General features: G+C 40.8%; 1 pseudogene; it reads right to left on the reverse strand.

Annotated features, from left to right (window-relative positions):
* Positions 1 to 1,437: 1,437 nt before the first annotated feature.
* Positions 1,438 to 23,934, reverse strand: part of LOC115800673 (collagen and calcium-binding EGF domain-containing protein 1-like) — a 38,442-nt pseudogene continuing 15,945 nt past the window's right edge.

Genomic DNA, 23,934 nt, shown 5'->3' on the forward strand with positions numbered 1-23,934 from the left:
CTTCCTGATGTTGCTGGTTTTGCCACATCTATCACAACTTTGGTCTTCTGCTCCTTGTTAACCACCACTGAGTCTGGTGTAAATGGACAAGTTCTTATATAGTGCTTTTCTACTCTAACTGAGCACTCAGAGCACTTTATACAACACATGTACACTCACCCATTCATACAAGCACTTCCTTCTTACTATCTAACATTCACACACATTCGGTTAAATTGGAGAGCAACTTGGGGTTCAGTATCTTGCCCAAAGATACAGTACTTTGGCACGTAGCCCAGAGCAGCCAGGAGTAAAACCGCCAACCTTGCAATTAGTAGGTGACCTGTTTTACCTCCTGAGCCACAGCCACCCCATTGGTGTGTACTGCTTAACACTTTTTAATCAGAGCATAGCATCAAGTCAGTTAAACTTTGGGATATTGATCTGCTCAGCTAAGTAGCAGAGGGGGTTGTTAATCAGTTTCAGCTGCTTTGGTGTTAATGACATTACCAACAGGTGCACTAGAGGGCCAACAATGAGACAACCTCCACAACAGGAGTGGTTTCACAGGTGGAGCCTACTGACATTTTTTCCCTCCTCATTTCTTCTGTTTTTTTCACTAGTTTTGCATTTGGCTAGGGTCAGTGTGGTAGCATGAGGTGATACCTGGACCCTACACAAGTTACACAGCTAGTCCAACTACACACTGGCACATCAATATGTGCCACTGCCAGAAGGTTTACTGTGTCTCCCAGTACAGTCTCAAGAGCATGGAGGAGATTCCAAGAGACAGGCAGTTACTAAAGGTGGGCTGGACAGGTCTGTGTACGCTGGTGCAGTGGGTCCTGGGTTCTTCTGATGAACAACACAATCAGGAGGAACTTGGCCTCATGTGGCGAGAGTATGCAGGCGGTTCCTGGAGGATGAAGGAAATACTGACTGACTCTACACTCATCAGACCTAAATCTAACAGAACACCTCTGGGACATTAGGTTTCAGTCTTTCCGATGCTGCTACGTTGCACCTGTCCAGGAGCTCAGTGAGGCCCTGGTCCAGATCAGGAAGGGGATCTCCCAAGGCATCATCCATCATGTCATTAAGAGTATGCCCTGATGTTGTCAGTCATAAAAAGCTAAATAATTATTTCTTCTTTGGAAACTGATGGACAAAAAAAACAAAACAAAACCTAGATTAACACAAACTTTTGATAAGCACTGAGTTTACCCTTTTCCCTCATTCGCTTAAAAAAATAAAATGAAACAACGACCTTCCCTCTCCATATCTGTCATGTTGGCTTATGTTAATCATTCAGATTTAACATTCTTATATGGAATATGTTCATAATGAACCTGTAGTGGTTATAAAAGTAATATTATAGATTATTCTGTCTTTTAAAATCATTTACTGTATATCACTTCATATTATTTCTAAGCAGCAAATAACAGCAGATTCTACTTGTTAATTTTTTTTATTAAAATTTACCTTCTTTAATAGTACAGTTTTAACAATACCATACTCATGTATCTCTATTTTCAGAAGACCCCCTCAGAGGATAGCTGCACAGTTCAGAGTTCATCGCTGGGTACTGAGGAGGGTAACATTGCAGGGCCTCGGTCCTTATACAAGTGCCCTGCAGGCAAACTGTGAGTGGCATAGCAGAGCTTTCACAGACAGACTCAGGAACAGGAAGAGATACAGACGATAAAGTCCGTCGTTTGAAGTGGTTCTGCTCAGAGGCACAGCCGAGAGACTCAGACATAAAGGCTCACGCTGCATCTTTCTCACTCCATCTCCTGCACGCACACCAGGCAGCAAAACAGCGCTTGCAGTGGTCAGAGCATCAGATTTTAACATTTTTGTCGCTCTGTTTCACTGTCTGTCGCATTGTTGAGAGTTCAAACAAGGCTCATCCCAGCTGTGAGGTTATGTACATGTTAATACTTTGACCACCAGCATCTGTTGTCCACAAAATAAAGAGTCTGCATTGATAATTCTTTTGCTGGGAGTGAGGGATTGTTACTCTGAGCTGAGGATGTCAGAGGTCAGGTATTGAGCATGAGCTCTCCTTTTCCAGAGCCCCACTCCACAAAATCTGCTTCCCCGCTGGAGTGAGGAGGACTGTCCAGAGAGAGGCCCCGTTGCTCCCCAAACACCTGCTCTTGCAGTTCAATTATGTCATTGCGGATGTCGGCCATCATTAGCAGAAGGAAGTCGAAGGAGCCAGGTGGACCCTAGAGACAGATGAGAAATTGATCGATTAGTTAATTGTGTGCTTACAGTGAGTAAATACACCTGCAGCAAGGACATAAGTCTTGTTAGGTCCTGAAAACTTAAGCTTTGCGCCAAATGTCAGTTAATGAATGAATGCAGCTTGCTAACCAAGCTTGCCAGCGTTAGTTGTTCACCCTTTCATCCAAATATGGTCACTTCTGGCCTCAACGGTCACAATGCTGAGACTGAAGCTTCACAACAAGGCTTCACAAACCACTGGTTATGCCCATCTTTGATACAGTCTGTGATTATCATTTAAACAGCCTAAGATTCAATCCAAAACCATAAACTTACAGGGGGGCCTCTGGGACCTGGAGCTCCTCTGTCACCCTGTAGATGAAAAACAGCACAAACTCACTGAGTTTTAACAACTTAAACTGTATACAAGATGACTCACATAATAGTGTAGCTTCATGCATGGGAAAGCGCATCAGTGGTGACTTTGAATATCAGAGTGAGAGCCATATTGTATAAGGAATAATTTAAGAAAAGACTGTAATTAAGGTACTTTTCAGAATAAAAGGGGTGTAGACACAGAACATGTGAAATATGTGTGAGCCAGTCTAAGTAACAGTGTACTGTAAAGGTAATGCAGACACAAGATGGTGACTGGCAATGGCAACACACAAAAACACAAAGCAAGAAAACACACGAGCAATATAAAGTTGCTGTAACAACCTTTAATCCATCTTGTCCTGGTGCCCCGGGTGGTCCCTGTATAAATGATCGGGACATGAGAATGAGAACACATTTGGGTATAATGGTACACATGTAGTACAGCAGGTTCTCTTTTAATCGGAGCAACAGTGACCTTGTTAAAAATATTAACATACAGATTGTGTGACCCAGTGCGTTACAGACACACTAACACTACACAGCAGAAAGAAATCACACTAATGATGGCTGCAGGTCATTTGGGCGTTGCTGTGTTTAATGGAAACTGTGGTGGGTGAGGACTGTCAACAAAGATCCCAAGAAGTAGATTTGTGCTATAATACAATTTAAACTAAGTTCAACTAAGTTAATTATCAGAACTGCTTTGTTCATGTTCAGTCTATCTCTTTCCACTGATGCAGTCCTGTAGCCTCACACACAACAGATTTGTTGGTAGGAGAGGCTAATGCAAATAATAAAATGAAATAAAATAAAAAAATCACAAATGAATTGCAGGTACAGCCCGCAGAATGATGTTTTTTTTTTTAATCATAGAAAATACTGCAGCTTCTGCTACCCTATGCTACAAACAGGGTTTGGCTCTTATACCTGTGGAAACATAAGTTAGCTCTCTATAGCCATCAAGGCAGAAGTGGTCAGCACCAGTACTGGCACTGCACCAGTGGAAAAGAGCAACTTGCTTTCCTGAATTGATTGAAGTGGGAGCTAAATCCTGTGATAACCCCTAAATTATGGTGTGTCAGGTTTGGGGCTGTGGCAAGCAAGACAGAGGACCCCAATGCAGGACTCATAAGGCGAGGAGCTTAAAATTTCTTAAAGCTTTATTTATAAAGCGTGGCATGACATAGCTTGACATAAATCAAAGCATAAACATAACATAATACACACAGCAGGGGAAAACCAACAACAACCCAACAAGGAACCAAACAACACAGAGACCTTAAATACACAAAGGGATAACGAGGGAAAAGGAAACAGGTGACAACACAGGTGAACAAAATACACTAACGAGACAAGGGGAAGTAAACCTAAACACAAAGCACAAGGAACACAAAATCTTCAAAATAAAACAGAAAGTGACCTAACCAAATACATGCAGACTTAACACAGGGAGACTGACGCACAGAGGGAATCAGAACATGACCAACTAAACACAAGACATGAGACAAGGGAGAGACACTAAGAGAAACACAATGAGAACTAAACCAGAGCTAAGGGAAAAGGAACCTAAACACAGAAGGGCCAAGACTTAAACACACACAGGGGCACAGGGAAGACCAGAACATGGAAAACTAGATTAGATTAGATTAGATTAGATTAGATTAGATTAGATTAGATTAGATTCAACTCATTGTCATTGTGTACACAAGGCACACAATGAAATGATGGTTCCAGATCACTCATCCAGAGACGAGCATCTGCGGTCATGCAGCCAGAGACCGGCGCTAACAGAAAACAAAGACAAACTTAAATTCAAAAAATCCTGAACAACCAGAAACAAAAACAGAACTTCACAAAACTCAAAACACTGGGCCACCGGCCCAAGATCGTGACATGGTGCCAGTTTCTTTTCTTACCACTGGCCCCCTGCGGCCTCTCTTTATATGTTTCAGGTCAGGTTCTGGACCCATGGGTCCCATGTCTCCCCGTGGACCCCGAGGACCAGGAGCACCCCTCTCCCCAGGGTCACCTCTCAGTCCCGGTTGCCCTGGGTGTCCTGGTGAAGACAGAAGGATGACATTAACCTTTAAAACTGAGTAATATCAGAACAACACAAATCATGAAATAAATATTGTAAAAGAAGTATAATAAAAAACTGGAATTACTCGTAGATGAGGTTATTTGTGCTTCTATTTTATTTTTATTTGTGTAGGAGATTTAAATTGATTATTTTCCAATCATTTTTTAAAAGGTGCCTGGCCAAAATATTCTCCCTCATAACACAGTGTCCGCAGTTAGGGCAACATTTGCCTCTAAGATGTCCATTAGTCCTACATTACCTGGGACACCAGGAGCTCCAGGAGGGCCAGGAAGACCAGGAAGGCAAGAGCCATCAGGTTTTTTCCCTGCTCGTCCCAGAATTGGTTTATTACTGCTGTTGGCCAGGCCAGGTACCTACAAAGACAAAGAGGAAAGTCTAAATGTAATGAATTTAAAGGTCTGATGCATAGTCCAACACATAGTGACAGTTTGACCATGTTTGCTTTTTTTTTCATTTTTGGCCACAGCAGCTTTTTGTGACAGTGGAGAGAGAAATGGGGGAAAGATACAGGGGAAGACACGCGGGCAAATCGGCGCCGGGCCGGGACGCGAACCCGCGCCGCCCGCACCGCAACGCGGTTCAGTCCCATTTGGTTTAATTGCTGTAAGATAAAGATGTTACCTGGTTGGGTGAGTGTGTGTTTCCCAGCTTGAGTTTCAGCTGGAGCAAACTGTTCTTCATGTTCATAAAATCTTGGCAGGTGAATGCACAGGTACCAGAACTCATCAAGGTGTCGGACTTCCCCGATGAACTCACTGCAAGGAAGAGCGTACACTTACTAAAACTGTACAGAGAGATCTTTGGTCAGTTCTTTGAATTCACAGGAATTTAAGCACTACCACAAACACAAGAGTGCACATAGCCGAATGTTTTCATCATGCCAGGTTCTTGCACTATGTTTGTGTTTTGATTTTCATTGATATTCTTGTGTTCTTGTGTTCAGACTTCCCTGGAGTCTCCACTTTTCCATTTAGTTTCTTTCTCTTTCCTTCTTTTTGTCCATTGGTTAGTTCTTTAACTTCCATTTTTCCACTTCCTGTTTTATTTTGGTAATTTCTCTGACCTGTGTCCTCACTTCCACTCTCTGCTTTCCTTCATTACGTTTCCTGATTGTTTCCTTATGCATTTTGCCACCACCTGTGTTTAATCACCATCTTTTCAGCCCCGTGTTTATACTGTCCCATCTTCCCCCGATCAGTTGGCAGTTTGTTTGCTCTGCGTTTGTTTTTCCTTTTGTTCTTCATGCTCATGTTTATTTTTTTTTTTCCATTAGTAAATAAAATAAGTACTTGTTATAAAATTGCACATATAAGTTTCCCAGTCAACGGCCAGTGAAAAAGGGGATGTTTATTATGGAGAAATGCAATGATTTCATTTTAAAAGCTATTCATCATGCTTTACCATAACACAGCCTGTCCTACTACTAGCTGGGAGCAATGCCTAATTTCAAACATTCAAATCTGTCTTAAGTTCTCTTTACAGCCATAAATGGCTCCAATGATGTGATAACCAGTTACAGTGGCACAGAAACTTACAGTTGTGTATGAGGATGCAAGAGCGCTGATCCGACGCAAGCACGTAACCACTGCGGCAGCGACACTCAAAGCTGCCCGCTGTGTTCACACACTCGTGGTCACACAGACCGCTGCCTGAGGCCTCACACTCATCAATGTCTGTATATTTTTGTGTGAGAGAGACAGAAAGGGGAAGAGGGTGGCAGAGATATGTTATGTTCAATTTCAAAATAAAATTCATACAACATAAAATGCATACAGTTAAAACACATGTATCATATTTGTATCAACACATCAATACAACAGAGTTCTCAAAATTTTACAAAGAAGAAGGGAAGGTGGTCTGAAGTGGGCAGTTTGAAGCATTAAAGCAAAATCCATAATGTTTTCCTAGATGTTTGTGGTGCAAGTGTAACCATGGAAAACAACTAAAGCACTCTTCAGAACTAGTTCATTTACCTCTGAGATCTTAATTGTAACTGAGAGCCGTACTGGCCCAGAGGGAAAATGTTTTGCTGCACAAGACAGGAAGAGGGAGCTATTTCACCAGTTTAGGAAAGTCCTCAAGCCACACTTGTTACTTGGATTGCTTTCAAGAATAAAAGAGTGGTGCAGTGGATGAAAAATATTCCATGCCAGAATAAAGCATTTAGCTCAGCGATAAGGAGCATACTTACCCAGGCAGTACGGAGATTTGTGGTTGCGGTGTCTTTCTCGGTCGAAGCGATATCCAGGGTAACATGTGCATACAACTCGTCCAAAGTTATCAGTGCACTGCTGCTCGCAGGGTGACGCAGCACACACATCCACATCTACAGAGAGAGAGAGAGAGGAGACGACAGTGTGTGGACTGAGCATTTACTGAATTGTTTCATTCATAAAGTTTCATATCAAATGGAGAAACAGCTTAACAAGGCTTTAGGAAAGGTGCAGGTGTAAATAAATTAGTGATGGCTAAATTCTATTTATTAGCTTTAATTTAGGTTCCTTGGTCAGGAGCCATCCTGGTATGGATTAGTAGCACACTTAGATGGCACATACATAGATATTGTTTTTATTATTTATAGCCCCCGTGCCTCTCCTGTTGACAAGAACTGTGTCCAGAGTCACTTCCTATCCATCACTGAGAGATCAGACATTTATGAACAGTCAGAATGTTATGCCGGGTATAAACTGTAGAGCCCAATGTGTCCCCTGCAGGCTCTCACTTTGTGACAAGTGTAACTCTACGTAGATTCACATACAAAGACATCAGAGTTCAGCTGCTAATGTTAGTTCTTAGTTAGAGGTAGCTGCTTGGTTTGAAACAACTATTAATGTAGCATACCGTACACACAAAAGTAGCCTGGCATGAAAAAAAAATTGTGCCCCGTTTTTTTTTTTTTTTTCATCCATCCTTCCTCTGCCGCTTATCCGTGTCCAGGTCATGGGGGCAGCAGTCTGCTTCTCCTCAGCCACCTCCTCCAGTTCTTCTGAGGGCGAACTACTACTCCAGGGTCTCATCCTGGTAGGACATGCCTGAAACATCTCACGTAGGAGGCACCCAGGAGGCATCCTAGTCAGATGCCTAAACCACCTCAACTGACTCTTAGCAGAGTAGCAGCTCTGAGCCCTTCCTGAATGACTGAGCCTTTAACCCAGTCTCTAAGGCTGTGTCCAGATCCCCTAAGCCCAGTATTTCATCCAATAAAACCGGTGCACTGCATTGTTGGATTGTCAGCAGAGTAGTAGAAGTGGTAGTTAGCATAGAATATAACTGAAATCTTACATCAGACTGCATTAAACTTGTATGTTATGAGCCCACAGGAACCATTAAATCAGAGTGCATTGTTCTTTTGTCTCATCTCAGGGTTTATGTGCCTCACTTATAGGCTCTAGCTGGGGCTGTAAGCACCACAGCACTTAAAGCTTTAAATGAGATGTGAAACAAAAATAAGCAATGATTTTTTTTTTTTTTTTTTAACTGTATTAAGGCTTCACTGTTGCTGCTGAAGTGTTCAAATTTTAACCTACTGTGAGAAACATACTACAAATATTACCATAAAATTTCTAAAAATTTCAGTTGCATCTAACTTCAGTCAATTTTTATATATAATATAATATATATATATGTGCTTGCAGGCCTAAAATGCATCAACTGTCAGTTTACTGGGCATCCAGCCTTCACGGGATGTTACAATCAGCATGCAAGAACAGCACCCTCTAGCGGCTGATGCAATTCACTGTTACTATGCAGAGGCATTGACTTGGTTGAATATTTCTTAGTTTTAGAAAGACACTAAACTGTTTGTCAATACCTGTCACCAGCGCTCCAAATCATGGCCATGAAAGCTGAAAAATTTCACAAGCATCAGATGTTTATTATGGAAAAATCTTTGCTGTCTGTGCTAAAACAGTTTTATTTTTTATGTGTTGTTTGTTTCAGGTGACTGGAGTGTACAAGCTATCTGAGATGACTTCTAAACTGACAAAGGTGTTTCACATTGTGTTTTATGGAGTTCGTTATGTTTGTAAACTGCTTTAGAGACAAAAAAAAAATCAGATTTGGAACATGTGGCTCAGATGTGAGTGTTCATGAGCAAAACTTAGATGCTAGAGTGAATGGTTTACCTACTTTCAGGTATGCACTGGCCCATCACAAACCTGAATCCTTCACAGCATTTCCTCCTGAAAAAAAGAAAAAGAGATTCAGCAGATGTCTGTGTTCCTAACAACGTTTTCACATCAGCAGGGAAAGCCACTTTATTGGGTTCTTTCATACATGAGAAGATTGATACCACCCTTATGTCTATCTGATAGACACCCATAGCCAGATGTTGGCTTGCTTGGTTTAGCGTAGAAAAAGAGACTAGAAACAGAGGGAAACAGCAACCCCCCCCCCCAGATGTAATAAAAAAGCCTCTACTGCAACACTGTTACATAGTACGTCCTTATTTTGTTAAATATTTCATTTGTGCAGTCACATAATTACAGATTAGTAAATGACTTTAGTGATAAGACAGCAAAAAATGGGATGGTTATTATGCATCTGCATTTACAGTGCATGCTGAATGATGCTTGAACTGTCATACAAAAGCACAGGTAGAATCAAAAAGTAAGCACATGGCAACAATGTTAAGCAGGTCTTTTCAGCCTGGTTGCATGATGCAGTTTTCTGTGAAAATGTTCACGCAAGGTTGTTTCGGTCCATCTGGAACCAAGAGAATCCAAGAGACTCTTGGAAAACACGACATCCAGATGAACGGACTCAGCCTTCTGGGATTTCCTTACCTGGATGATTGAGTATCAAGACGTTATTTGTTGCATATAAGTAAGGGTCATTTTAATCAGTAAAAAAGGTAAGAGGCCCAACAAGTGCTCAGTAAAGTAGCATGTTAAAAAAAACTTTGCTTCAGAGGACGGTAATTAAATTGTAAAATAAGTGCATTGATAACATGGGAATTATTCACATATTAAGTAAAACTTATTTCAACACTGCAGTTTTATCATCAGCTTGTCACTGTCCACATGAACTGTGTAAAGTAATAAAATGTTAGAATATCGACACATCAAGCCAACTGTTTCAGTAATAAATGCATGTATGTATAAATGCAGCTGTCAAGCCATCACTTGACCCAGCTGTCTTAGCTAATTATAGGCCAATCTCCAACCTTCCTTTCAACTCAAAAACTTTGAAAGACTAGTGGTAAAACAAGCAATCACAGTACAGAAACAGCATTAGGTCACAATGCTGTTTCTGTACTGTTAGACCTCAGTGCAGCGTGCGATACTGTTGACCATAATATTTTATTACAGAGATTAGAGCATTGCGTAGGTATTAAAGGTACTGCACTGCAGTGGTTTGAATCATATCTATCTAATAAAATCCAATGTGTTCATGTAAGTGGGGAGTCTTCTTTACACACTAAGGTTAATTATGGAGTTCCACAGGGTTCTGTATTATTATTGGAAAGTATTGAATACATGTTCATTGCCATGCAGATGATACCCACCTTTATCTATCCATGAAGTCAGATGACACACACCAATTAGTTAAACTGCAGGAATGTCTTAAAGACATAAAGACCTTGATGACCTCTAATTTCCTGCTTCTAAAGCTCCCTGAAAAGTGTTGAAAAGTTGATCCAAAATGCTGCAGCTAGAGTACTGACAGGGACTAGAAAGAGAGAGCAGATTTCTCCCAAATTGGCTTCTCTTCATTGGCTCCCTGTTAAATCCAGAATAGAATTTAAAATCCTTCTTCTCACATACAAGTTCTTGAATAATCAGGCCCCATCTTATCTTAAAGACCTCATAGTACCGTATCACCCCAACAGAGCACTTCACTCTCAGACTGCTGGCTTACTTGTGGTTCCTAGGATACTTAAGAGTAGAATGGGAGGCCGAGCCTTCAGCTTTCAGGCGCCTCTTCTGTGGAACCAGCTCCCAGTTTGGATTCAGGAACAGGCTCTCTCTCTATTTTTAAGATTAGACTTAAAGCCTTCCTATTTGATAAAACATATTGTTAGGGCTGGTTCAGGTGACCCTGAACCATCTCTTAGTTGTGCTGCAATAGGCCTAGTCTGCTGGGTGGTTCCCATGATGCACTGAGAATTTTTTTTCACTCACCTCTTTTCATGTTCTGTGTTTATACCCCACTCTGCATTTAATCATTAGTTATTATTAATCTCTGGCTCTCTTTCAAAGTGTGTCTTTTGTCCCGTCTCTCCCCCCTCCCCCCACAACTGGTCATGGCAGATGACTGCTCCTCCCTGAGCCTGGTTCTGCCAGAGGATTCTTCGTGCTAAAAGATAGTTTTTCCTTCCCACTGTCACCAAATGCTTGTTTTAATTGTTGGGTTTTCTCTGTAATTATTGTAGGCTCTTTACCTTACAGTATAAAGTGACTTGAAGTGACTGCTCGTTGTGATTTGGCACAGTATAAATAAAACTGAATTGAATTGAACTGAATTGAATAAAACTGAAGACAACAACGTCCTGCCACTGATACTCAACTGACAGCAGACCATGTAGAGAAATGTGTTCAACTTGTGGTATAAACACTAGCAGCTGGTTTACTTTATACTCATTACTAACCTATATCATAAGAGATTTGGAAATGAGAGAGGACATCCTGTATGAACAGTAGGTTTAACTATTATAATAATATATAAACCAAAAGCTAAATCCATGTGTGTTAGCAACCAAAAAATGTAGACCACATCTATGTACTAAAGCACTTCTGGCATATTTTTTCACATGTTGCACAATACTTGGGAGTTCAGTGATGTTTTTCTGCTTATTCCTTTGCCATTTCTCCATCACAGTCTGTTTCTATTTGTGTCACTACAAGCACATACAGCACAGTGTGAGCTTGTTGATCATTTTTCAGCAGATTGTCAAAGCTGCCTGAGGGCTTCAGGTCTGTTTTCTCACCTTCACCCCAGTAAAAAAAAACAAAAAAAAAACAGAAAAAAGTACCTGCAAGTTATTCTTATTCTGATTTTTTGTCACTGGGCAGTACTTGAACTTTGAATAAACCATTAAAAAAAAAAGGGGGGGGGGGGGGGGGGGGGGCTTCTGAAAAGTTGTTTAAAGTCTGTTGCTGTGGTCTAAACTTCTAATAGTTTTGTTGATGCATTACATTTCTTTCAAAAGTCAACACTGTGCAACAATTATTGGACAAGAATTTCTCTCACGTTTGATTTAGGGTGTTTGGAAATGACACCCGCCCAGCCATCACACAACAATGCACCACATGTTACAGGCATCAGAGCTGGAAAAAACAGAGAGGAAATGGCTCAGAAATTGGAGCAGCACAGCATGCAACAAATATCACACATGCTTGAAGAAACACAAATTCATAACCCCTATCCTGAAAACTACAAGCTGTTACCGGATGGAATTCAGCATGCTGACTCGTTCAAGGTCCCCTCAAGACAATACGTTGCTTTTATTTTCCTCTAGCCTCCATGCAGCGTAACCTTAAATCACTGTAAGACCCCCCCCCCTCTCTCCTGAATGAAAAGTAACCTATAAAATAGTGAGGCCAGCCTAAACTGATGAGATCCAGATGAGACTGGCTTTAATCTGCAGCCTGTAGCTGAGGGTGTTGAGAGGGATGGATAAAGCCAGGCTCAGAGCTGAGGTGGAGAAAGGAAAGTGAATGCTGAGATGAAGAGTGCCACTCATTCAATCAGTCAGTCAGTCCATCAATCAGTCACTCAGCCAGCAATCTAAGTTGGGTCAATGTGATGCAGATGTAAGTCTGAAGAGGAGAGCTTCTTGGATTTATTTCTTTGGTATGAAAGTGGCTAAAAAGTTTATTTAGCTTGAAGATTAAAGCAAATCTGGATCTGATCAACCCTTGAACAGCAGTAATTTAGGACTACACATATGGCTTAACCACCCTATTTATTTGTTTCACTAACCCATAGGTGCTCAAAGGTAGAGAAAAAACATGGTCCCCCCCACCCCACCCCAAATAAATAAATAAACAATCCACTACATACAACCATACACGGCCCTTTATGCTCTAAGGAATTCTCTTTCTTTATCAACCTGAAAACATCCCAGATCACAGCACTTACAGTCACAAAAGTGTGAGGCCAAACTGTGATGGTCAGGGTGAAAAAAGAAAACTCCAGCAAAAACACTGACAAAAACAATTCTTCCTCATAATCAAAACTGTAAATATATGGTTAAAACGAGTGGGTCACTCACACTGATAGTATTAAACCTGTTCAAGAAATTCTCAGCTGGAGCTCTTCTAAATTTGATGCTACAGTAAATAAGCACGAGAACACAGACATAAATCAAACAGGTGACTTCTCAGTTTAAATCCATTTAACACATTTCTGTTGTGTTTATGTTTGACTCATTTTGCCCTGATCTTAAACACGGGGTAATACCACAATGTTCTCATTGAATTTTGTGATGTTTCCTTATTTAGGAGCATGACTTTAGGTGTAAATTTGGACAAACTGAATTTCTGTACTGAATTTGTACACTGTAGGTTGATCCATATTGTCTCTGGAGCTGTAGAAAAGGTAACTGGAGGGGTGTCCCTGGAGGTGGTCATTGACCCACTACTGAGGAGTATGTAAGCCTTAACATCAAAGTTTCCTGGAAGCCCACACACACACACACACACACACACACACACACACACACACACACACACACACACACACACACACACACACACACACACACACACACACACAGACCAGTACCAACTGTCCCCCACAGTGCAGTCCTGAGCTCCCTCCCCAGGCATCTCAACCCCCACTCACAGGTGACCTCAATAGACCACGTCGGGGGTCCCATATTGGTTTCACCCAAAACCACTGATTGTAATGACCCACACCTTTTTTCCACACTTCAGCTCATGTGATTATGTACATGAACAATAGATCTCACACTCATTTGGCGTTAGAACTGAAGAAGTCTTTGGGATGAGAGGTGAAATGTCTTCGTCCAGTCGCCTTTTTTCAAGTTCCAGAGACTGCCATGACCTGGATGACTGAGAACCTACACAGACATGTTGATCCACATTCTTACACGCTGTTATGTAGCTGCACAGACACAGAATGAAACTGCTTCTATTGTGAAAACAAATTCTCTTTGCTGCTTCTAACTGGGTCATTGGGGTACAAATATTCCAAAGACAGATGAAACAAAACACTGATGATTGAAGTATTTGTGTAGTCAAACCTGTAAGGTGGCTCACTCTGAGATGTTGGCTGCTTGTATAAATACACTAAGAGAATGAACTCCTATTTATTTTGATGATTATTTCACTTTCTCTGCTTGACTTGTGGTCAAACAATTAAGGAGTTCCTGAATGAACTGCTACAGTATAAAAGCAACATGAGGGATAAATTCTGACGTTTCCTTTAGTGTCACTGTTTTGCCCTCCTCTGTTACATTCTCCCTTCTTGTTTTGATCATTTTTCATTTGTGTGCTCTCTCTCTCTCTCTCTGTCCTTCCTCACTGGTTGCGGCTCACCTTCTCATAGGAAAAGCCGGAGGGGGCGGAGTGTCTGACTTCAATCCAGAGCTGTTTTTGCAGGTTTGTTTTGTTAGCTATTAGCTGAGTTACCAGCAGACCTGTTTTTTTGTTGCGATGTTATTAATTTTAGTTGGCTGCTTTTAGGAGTGAAGGCAGAATCCAAAGAACCGGGGTATGGCTGGTTCAGGACCTTCTCCCTCATTTGTTTGTTTTGGCTGGGGCTCCCATCTCCCTTATTTGTGTTCTGTTTTTGCATCATTAAATTTGCTTTGAACCCCCACCAGCTTGTGGCTTCTCATATGTTATGGATTCCTCTGAGCCAGTAAATTACAGACTGTAACAGTGACTATGAACTTTACATGTTACACACTGCACACTTTCACTGTGTTTGCAGACGTATTGGATTTTAGTTAAGCTGTTCATATTCCCCACAGGGTGAAGTCCTGGAACACTTCTTTCCCACCTGCGCAACTACTTACATTCCAATCAGCATCGACTACCTTTTGCTTTTAGTGCTAATTAGGCTATGATAGCATGTTAACACAATAAATAAATAAATAGGTGAACAAGTCATGCTTTTTACCTAACATCAGCTTTGTTCTCATCTTTCTTTCAAAACCATCTTTTGACTCAAATTAGATGAAATGCTCACTGAGGGCGCACTTCCCCTGTAATTAAATGGAATTTCAGTGTATTTTATTTAAAATTAAAACATAATTATATTTACCTACACTACAATAAGGGGGTAGCAAATCAGGATTTTACTGGAAACAAAGAAATATTTATACTGCTGTAAGTAAATGTAAATACTGTGTAAATAATTTAGTGCTTGATTAATTTGGTTTGGCATAACTTCAGATATTTTACAGGAAAGGAGACACAAATGATACCGAAAGTAATTTTAGCCACGGCTTAAATAATTTTAAGTACTGAGTAACTTCATGGTAATTTTAAGGAAAAACAAACGATATTTCTCCAATTTACATAGTAAATACGCTGTGCTTTTGGGGGCGTAGTCCATATTATGGAGTGATGTATATTGGAGTTTCTGTTCATTCACATCAAGCCAAATTTTGTGAAATACACACCTTTTGAAAGTTATGTTTGAACAGTGATTGTAAAAGTTAAAAAAGGAAGTTTGACTTGACTCCATCATTTTAAGGTCACACAGGCGTCCAAATTTTGATGGTACTTATTTTTCTTGTAAGTTTGGAAAGTGAGGACAATCCTTGTCACATTTATATTGGTAAAGTAAAAGGACACTTGAATAATAGAATGCCCATCATGCACATTAACATAATGAATATTAAATAAAGATGTAAAAAGGTGAGATGAATCCACTCCATAATATGACTGCATCCCAAAGAGTACAGCATATTTACCCATTTTAAAATTTAGGCACTTTACTAGAAGCCTGTTGGAAAAACACATTTGTTTCATTTCTTCAGTCAAATCTATGAAAAATGACAAAGATAACATAGTTTGACAGGCATAAATTGGTATTTCTTGCATCAACAAGGTGATTCTTAAAATGCTGTTAGCCAAAAACTTGGCATATATTTCTGCATCTGTAAAACCCAGTGGAGGCTCTGTCACGGTTTGGGGCAGAATGCAAATGCAGAAAAGTATCAACAGCTTTTGAGTCACCATGCAATATCACCTGGAAAGGATCTAGTTGGCAACAGCTTCGTTTTTCAACCTGACAATGATCCCAAACACACTCCCAGTGCAGTAAAATTATGTTTTGTTATCCCATAACAAAACATATTTTCAAGGTAACAGGACTGAAAATGTTGGCAGAACACTTCACAAGTACTCGAACAGTTTAAGACATTCATAAACCCTCTCTCCCCGTATCTGCCATATGGAATGTGTTGTGGAGATAAACGTTGTTTGAGCTTCTTTATCGAGTCCTCATTTTTCAGTCTTCACTCAAGTGTATCTGCCAACTTTGATGTGTGCATTGTGTGGGAGGAGGCACGATGGAAACGTGCAGAGAAAAACAGAATCTACATGGCAACAGATTCTGTGAATACTAACTGAACTCCCTGCACATCTGTAAACTGTGGGTGTTTCTGGTGGGTGGGTGGGACCGCGGAGGCTGAGGCGTCTGGACGAGAAGTTGAGGGTGGAGGGAGAAGTGACCCGTGTGTTTTTGTTTTGGAAGGTAAAAAGTATGTCGGTCGGCATGACACAGCCTCTAAAACACACGCCATTAAACTGGAATCCGGCTGAGCTTTGTGTGTAAATGCAGGAGTTTGTGCGTTGGGGATCTGAGTGTGTTTCTCATTCTCTTCATCGTATATAATAGTTTTAGAAGTTGTAATGTAATTTTGTTGGCTGGAAACATTTTATATTGGCACCAAATAGTGGTAATTAGGGTCATTTAATTAAAAGAAAAAAACATTGTGATCTGCCTGCCAAAACTCAGACAGTTTTAGGCGTGCATGTTCACGTCTGTGAGAATATAGAATACATCTGTATATATGGCATAGTGTGTGAGCGAGTCTGTGTGAGGGCTTGGATCCCATCCAGTAATGGGGCAGCCTTTATTTGTCAGTCAGGGTTTATAAGCGAACCGAACCATGATGTTAGCAAGCACCCTCTCCTTTCTTTTTCATGTCCTCTCAGTGCACTTTGTTGCACTCCCCTGCATCAAATTCGTGATTTGAAACATGTCGATTTAGCTTCAGCCTGTTCTATCAGCTTCTTGTGGTCTCCGTAGCATTACCAGTTGTTGACAAAGTCTGTCTCCCTCTCTCGCCTGCTCAGACTGACATGCTGCTGGCCTCATGTTGCTCTCCATCCAGGAACCCTGATGAGGTGTCTACCTTTTCCATCTTCATTTCATGCAGAGGAATATTAGAGGCCAGGAATAGTCAAAGCCTTTTACAAAAACCTTTATACTGCAGTGTCAACCAGGACCATCTGTCTGCTGAACTTCAAATAGTGCTTCTTTTTTCCCACAGATACTATGAAGAAACCATTAAGGGACAATGAAGCGAGACAAAGTGCCACATCTTAAGGAGTTCTTGTGTCCAGAATAGGTACAACAGTAGCTGTCACTCTTTTAGCCAATTCAAATATGTTCACCTGTACTGACTTTTTTGGGCCCCAAAGAATATTATAAACTTCAGGAATATCCTCAAAGCCCTACAAAGAGTTGCAAATTTTCACGTTTGAGTAAAATGCATTGACAGCTGTTACATGAACTGCAATCAAATGTGATATTAATACAGTAATACACAAGCCTTTGTCATCAGCCAACCACTTTCCTAGGTATACACTGGACACGGCCAACACAGAGAGACACATTCGTGCCTATGGCCAATTTAGAACCACCCGTTAACCTAACGAGGACGCCTTTAGACTGAGGGTGAAAATATGGAAAGGCTCCTGGTGATAGCAGGTTTGAATCTGGTGAGCTGACAGCACTAAATAATGCACCACTGCACCACGACTCCTTCACACCCATACATCTGCAAACTCATGCACTTCATCCCATTAACTGACCACCAATATCACGCTAGTGTGCTAAAAGAAGATTGTCAGACGCACTGCTACTCTTGGTAACATTGTCAATGTCTCTGGTTTTCATTTATCGGAATCAGTATTCGCAAAGGATTGATTCTATGTGATGGTTAATTTCTTTGCAGTGATTGGAGCTGTGCCAGTTAGAACCAGTTGCCTGGAGCACACAAGAGTTCAGATATGGCCCCTTTAACGCGTCCACTGTTTCCTCACTTTATTTGAGGGAATACCTCTAAGCAAAGCTTGCACAGTTGTTATAGCACCTTGAGAAAAACAGCAGTATTTGAAGTGCACCAGTGATGATGAGACATCAATAAAATGATAGTAACGAGAAACACAGCCTGGAGAAACAAAAGCGATCCAGCAGAAGAGTAACCTTAGTAGATCAAAATATTAAGTATTATTATTACTTTTATGCTGTAAAGCAGGGATGAAGATACAGCTTCACATCTTTCCTAAAATGTCTGCAAATAGCACTGCAAAAATACTGGCCCCATTTTAAGTGTTTTCTCAACAGTGTGTGTGGTGTAATAAAATGAAAACAGTCATAAACAATGAATCGACTAAACCAAATAAGCAGCCACGACACTGCAGTGTTCAATAGATTTTTAATGAACTCTTGAAATGAGCTGATCAGCTTTCCACTGTTATTGTACTGGATCAGAAAGTTTATATTAAAGGATCAACATGATCTTAGATATTTTTGTTTTATTATCTGTTCTGCACTGTGAAGTTAGCTGAAGGGAAGTCATGGCCTTGTTATGACCCCCCCTGGTTCGCCAGCAGCTCTCTAACAGGCCCACATGCCCTACTCTGTATAAGCTGGCCTACGCCACTGACTTCTCTGGCTGTCCAAGCCCGCATTGAAATTTATATACTTTATCTTGTAATTAGTCGCATTAAGAAAAATACATGGATGATAGAGAGGTCTGGACAGGATTTGGGCAGCTTCTCTTGGTTTTTGTTGACACACTGTCAGTGTGGATATTATTAACTGTGACAGCTAGCTGCTGTTTTTGACAGCTTGTGTATCTAGAGGACAATTAATTACAGTACACAAATAACTGGAGATGGATTGGCCACTACATGGTTCATGCTTCTTAAATAAAAGCCCTTGATTAACGATCTGTGATTGATACAGATCCTGCAGACAAGATCCACAAAATTCTTGGTAATTTTTTGGGGTAAAAAGAGAGCAAAGTTAAAACAACAAACAAACCTTGACAGTGCCGTGTTATGACTCAGTGGTGTCTGCTGATAGTTTAGCTTTGTTTAAATGCAACCGCCAGGATTTCATAAGTACTCCACATTAACGCACACAAACTTCGGCTCTGTCCATCTTCATCTCTGTCCATTCACTCTAACTAGCCAATTTTGCTGAGGGGTGGCTGACCCATAGGCCTTCTGCCCAGCAAGGGATACAGGCAGGGCCATGTACGATCCCAGTCTACTGTGGGAGCTGTTGCCAAAATCAGCATGGCAGCACTGGAAGAAACTTGAGGAAAGTTTCCAGAGGCAGGTCTGGGGCTGGATCGTTTTACATTGAAGATTATGTACTTTAGCAAGGGGTCTCCTTCCAAGAGGGGAAGGTTCACTGTTATGGTTTCAAATCCGACAGTACCTTGATTTATTTGTGCATTTACAGGTGGGAATGTTCTGCAAAGGATATTACTTGTAGCACATAGAGAGAGCCTCACTACCTTTTCAGTCCCCAACACAAACAGTGCAGCGGTCCCGACTGAAGGTCACAGTGTGGATGATGCTTTCCATGAATGTTGCTGCAGTCAGTATGCATTACAGTTACTTTTCATTTAATTAAGTATTCTCCCAGTTTCAAGAGTTTCTATAGGCAAGACTTGGTAATAGGTTTTATCATTGTCCTTGGAAATGAATCAGACTGCCAAGATTTGGGATGATCTGAGGCGGATGTTAAAATATGGGAGGAAATGTCAAGAAATAAAAATGAGGGAGTTGGACATTGATAAGAGGAGAAAGAGGGTTAAAAGACAGAGATGAAGGTTGTTGTTAGTTTAGCGTGCTCCCTTTTGGGACTTTTGTAGGAGGAACACAGGAAGTGGAGCTCAGTGGAGGTCAGCAGCCCCTTGACATACCAGGACAAGAGACTGTTCATGTGTGAATATACGTGTGTACATGTTGTCATTTTGATGGATGCGTCTTACTGATGTGGCTTATATGTGTTTCAGCTACGTTCCAGCGTGATGTATACATCAGCCGGGATGTAAATGATTTATTTGCTCAGCAAGTTTCACAGTTGAAGACAGTTTAGAAATTTGTCTGGCTGTGGTGATTGTGTGATGGTGTGATGATGGATTATACTGAAGCACATTAGCACAATGAGACTGAACAACAAATTTTGGAAAGAAACCATATCCACCTTTAAATTTCTCTCTATATATTTTCTCTGTTGAGGTTTTTCATTTTTTTATTTTCAGTGTGTTGCTATCCTGCATGTCCTGTAACTCTTTGAAGTTTTAAGAAAATTTTATAAGGTGTTCTTACCATAAGCCCTTTATGTGGGTTTTTAACCCTGCAGTGAAGGCACATTCATAGTACAACAGTTACTTTTCTACCCATCTTTCCAAAGCACAACTGAGAAATGAAGACAATTCCAACTGCTTGTCCTTCAGAAATCCTCAATGATCTCTGTCTGAACAAATTAAACAAAGCACATTTCCTCCTAAAGGTGTGATGCTGTTGTCCACATCCACACATACATCTCCTAGTGTTAGTGTATAATCGCATGTGTTTGTATTCGTTTTAACTTTTGTGAGTATACATATGTGAAGGTGTTGAGCATGAGCACCTCCTCTCTGTTTATTTGCTCTGCCAGCCCACTTCCAGGACCCAGGCCTCAGGGGAAACATCAGATCTGTGCTCTAACAGAGGAAGCTTTGACTGGGAGCACAGGAGGCCTGAACCACTTCCACCAGAATACAGGCTGACCTGCACTCCTCCTCCTCCTCGTCCCCCCCTGTGTTATGCCTCACCTCTTCCCATTTGCCATGATTCCTCCTGCCTTTCTCCCACCCTGGCCTACTTTAAAAGAAAAACCAAAAAACCCTTTAGCCTTTGCTCTTCATTTTTCAGTGCACTTTGTGTGTATCTGTATGTAGACACATGCATACACACTTTTTCATTATTACTATTATTCTAGGGCATTTTTGTCTATATGTGGCATATAGCCGCCTGCTCACCCACTGTGCTAAAATGATGCTGCCAGACCCTTTACTTCTTGTTTGCACTTTCATAGAGAAAACCTCAGACCGCAGATGAGTTGGTCAGCTTAACCTGACAATGTCATTAACATAATTTGTAAATGGTGTTTTGTCACGCATGATTTCCTGGGAAACTGCTAGCCAGAATTTAATGATTCATTTTCAAATTTCACGGCAGAAGGTTAAACTAAGTACTGTACAGTGGTTGTAGCTCAAAACAAAATGGTAACACTTTCCCAGAAGCTGCATCAGTCAGGAGCAAAACATTTATGAGGCAACGTGGGATTTTTGCTTCATTTTCACTTGTTCAAGAAGGCTAGAGGACAGACAAACAGTTTCCTCACCTCTAACTCTCATGTCATCTTAGAGCAGCCGCTTTTTCCAAGAAGCTGCATCGGCCAATCATCTTTTCACCTGCTTCCACCTCATTTATGTCTTTCACCATAAATACCACCATTTATGCTTTGTGAACTTTGCCATTTCTCTCTAGGCATTCATACCCTCTGGGCTCTTGCGTTTTTTGTTGCTGTTGTTTTTTTAACATTGTGTGCGAACCTTGAAGTTGTTTTGTACCTGATCTCTTCTGACTTTTACCCGCTTGCCTCAGTGTTGTGTATTTAGTTTTATTGGACTGCCATTTCTATGGCCCGTTTTTAGTGTCTTTGACCATCTCAGTTCAAGGCCATTTTAAAATCAGCCATGGACTGTGGGCGGAAGCTGAAGTAACTGAACAAATTCTATGCAGGGATGGGGAGAAAATGTAACATGCAAACTCCACACTGAAAGGCCCCAGATGGATTTGAGCCTTCTTGCTGTGAGATGACACTGCTAACTAACTACTCCACTACTGTGCAGCCTATTCTCTGAGCCATGACAGATTGTGATGAAGGCCCTATAGTACACAAAGTGCTCTTACCAAATCTGTCATATGTAATAAAAACAAAAAAAAGTAGCGATGATCACTTTGCCTCTTTGGACTGTGGGAGAAAACCGGAGTACGTGGAGGAAATACACACAAACACAGGGAGAACATGTAAACTCCACACAGAAAGGCCCGGGCCAAGGTGGATTCAAACCCAGACCTTCTTAAATTTGTAATTATGAGATAACCTAATCTACTCTGTCCACAGCTACAGAGCATCTGCACCATAACACCTCCTTTACATGTTGCGTCACACCTATTCAGTGTCATATCTGTTGTCACTGATGCCTACTCTGTTCTGTGCTCAGGTCTTGCACTCACTGCAACCTGATTTCCATGTGTGCACACATGCGTGGAAGGATGGGAAGTCCCAGAATGTGGCCAAGCTGCCAAATGTAAATTCATTCAGAAAGAAATAAGAATTGAGAGACTGACATGTGATTTGTTTTTCCTAAAATGTGGTGATATGTGTACATACAGGAAGCCAAAATTCAGCAAACTTGGCACTTCTTCAAAGAAACTGGTTGCAACAAATATATTTATATTAAATATCGAATGCACCAGACTTCAGAGTCAGAAAATTACCTAGATTCTTTTTCATCTAGAAATGATGACAGATATTGATCAGCAAGTCATCCTGACTGCCAAAAACAGAAGATAAGATCACCACATATTTGAAATCTACATGAATGTCTGAAGGAAATGAAATAAAAAACAGCAAAACTTAATAAAGTGATGTGACAGCAGTTGAAAAACAACTTTCAGCTTGGCTCAAAATCTCAACAAATTGCGTTTCCAGGCTGTGAGAAAGTTTTACAACTATAAGCATCACAAGATGGAAAATGTAAAAAGTAATAACCCACCTTGTTGCACATCAAATGATCTTTGTATCAGTTTTACACATAACTCTTTTACAGCACTGCTTTATTGATGCAGCCATGACCACCTTTCTTAAAATATTAGCTGTATACTTCTACACCATCTTCAAAAAAATGAGCAGAACAAAAATAACTTCCAGTCATTTGGGCTCTGCTCATTGGACTTAAATCAGACCAGCACTGTACCTGAGTAAGGACTGATTGTGCCAAGAAATTAGACTGAAAGAGACACATCACTTGAAGAGAGTGTCTCAGGGCTCTGCCTGTGGTCTCTGGCCTCTGTGACCCTGTCAAGGCTCAGTGTCTCTGCAGGAATGTGGCATCTCTGACCCTCTGAGCTGCTTTTCTGTGACAGACGCATGTATGATCTGCTTTGTCCAAGTCTACAGGGACGTGAAAGTATTTGGCATTTTACCTGACATAAAAAAAACGCATTTGGATGGAGAACACATGGGGAAGAAGATGGAGAGGACTTGACAAATTACATGTTTACACATGTTTACAGCTATATTTCTATGGAGGCATCTCAGAGTAAATGTTTAAAATGCTGCCAAAAATAAAATGTAAATCAAACATTTTTTGCCGCTCGGCTGAAGTAAAGGGGTTTCTGACTTCTAAGCAGAGCTAGCCAGGAAAGCACGCACACCTTATATAGCAGATGACTGATTACTATTGATATTATATAACAGCTATACACGTCTATCTGTCTAATTGGCAATAATTTTGCAGTTGACGTTTCAGTGTTTGTAGCAGCTGTAATGTTTCAGACCTCAAAAAGTCTTTGATTTACTCACTGGCCCACTGATACCAGATGTTAGTGCCGCTTTCCCACATCATGAAAGCATGTTGGGAGACCACAAGAAATATTGTCATTCACCAAACCAATGTGTTTCCATCACATTACTCACTGTATCATTTTTTGGCATGACATACTGGCATAAATTTAGGTGAATGAAAATCCAGCAGTGGACTGGCAAAATGTGTTGCATTGGTATTTTATGTGTGTGACAGAGAGAGAGAGAGAGAGATAGAAGCTATTAAAAGTAAGGCTTATTTTTGTATGGATACAATTGTTTTCCTCCCACATATTTATGGAAGGAAAACACAATGAGCTGAAAAGAAGGGTAAGAAAGAGGGGCTGACATTCTGAGAGAAGGACACACAGGGACCAAAG

Source organism: Archocentrus centrarchus, chromosome 3, assembly GCF_007364275.1.
Source record: "Archocentrus centrarchus isolate MPI-CPG fArcCen1 chromosome 3, fArcCen1, whole genome shotgun sequence".
NCBI classification, from domain to species: domain Eukaryota; kingdom Metazoa; phylum Chordata; class Actinopteri; order Cichliformes; family Cichlidae; genus Archocentrus; species Archocentrus centrarchus.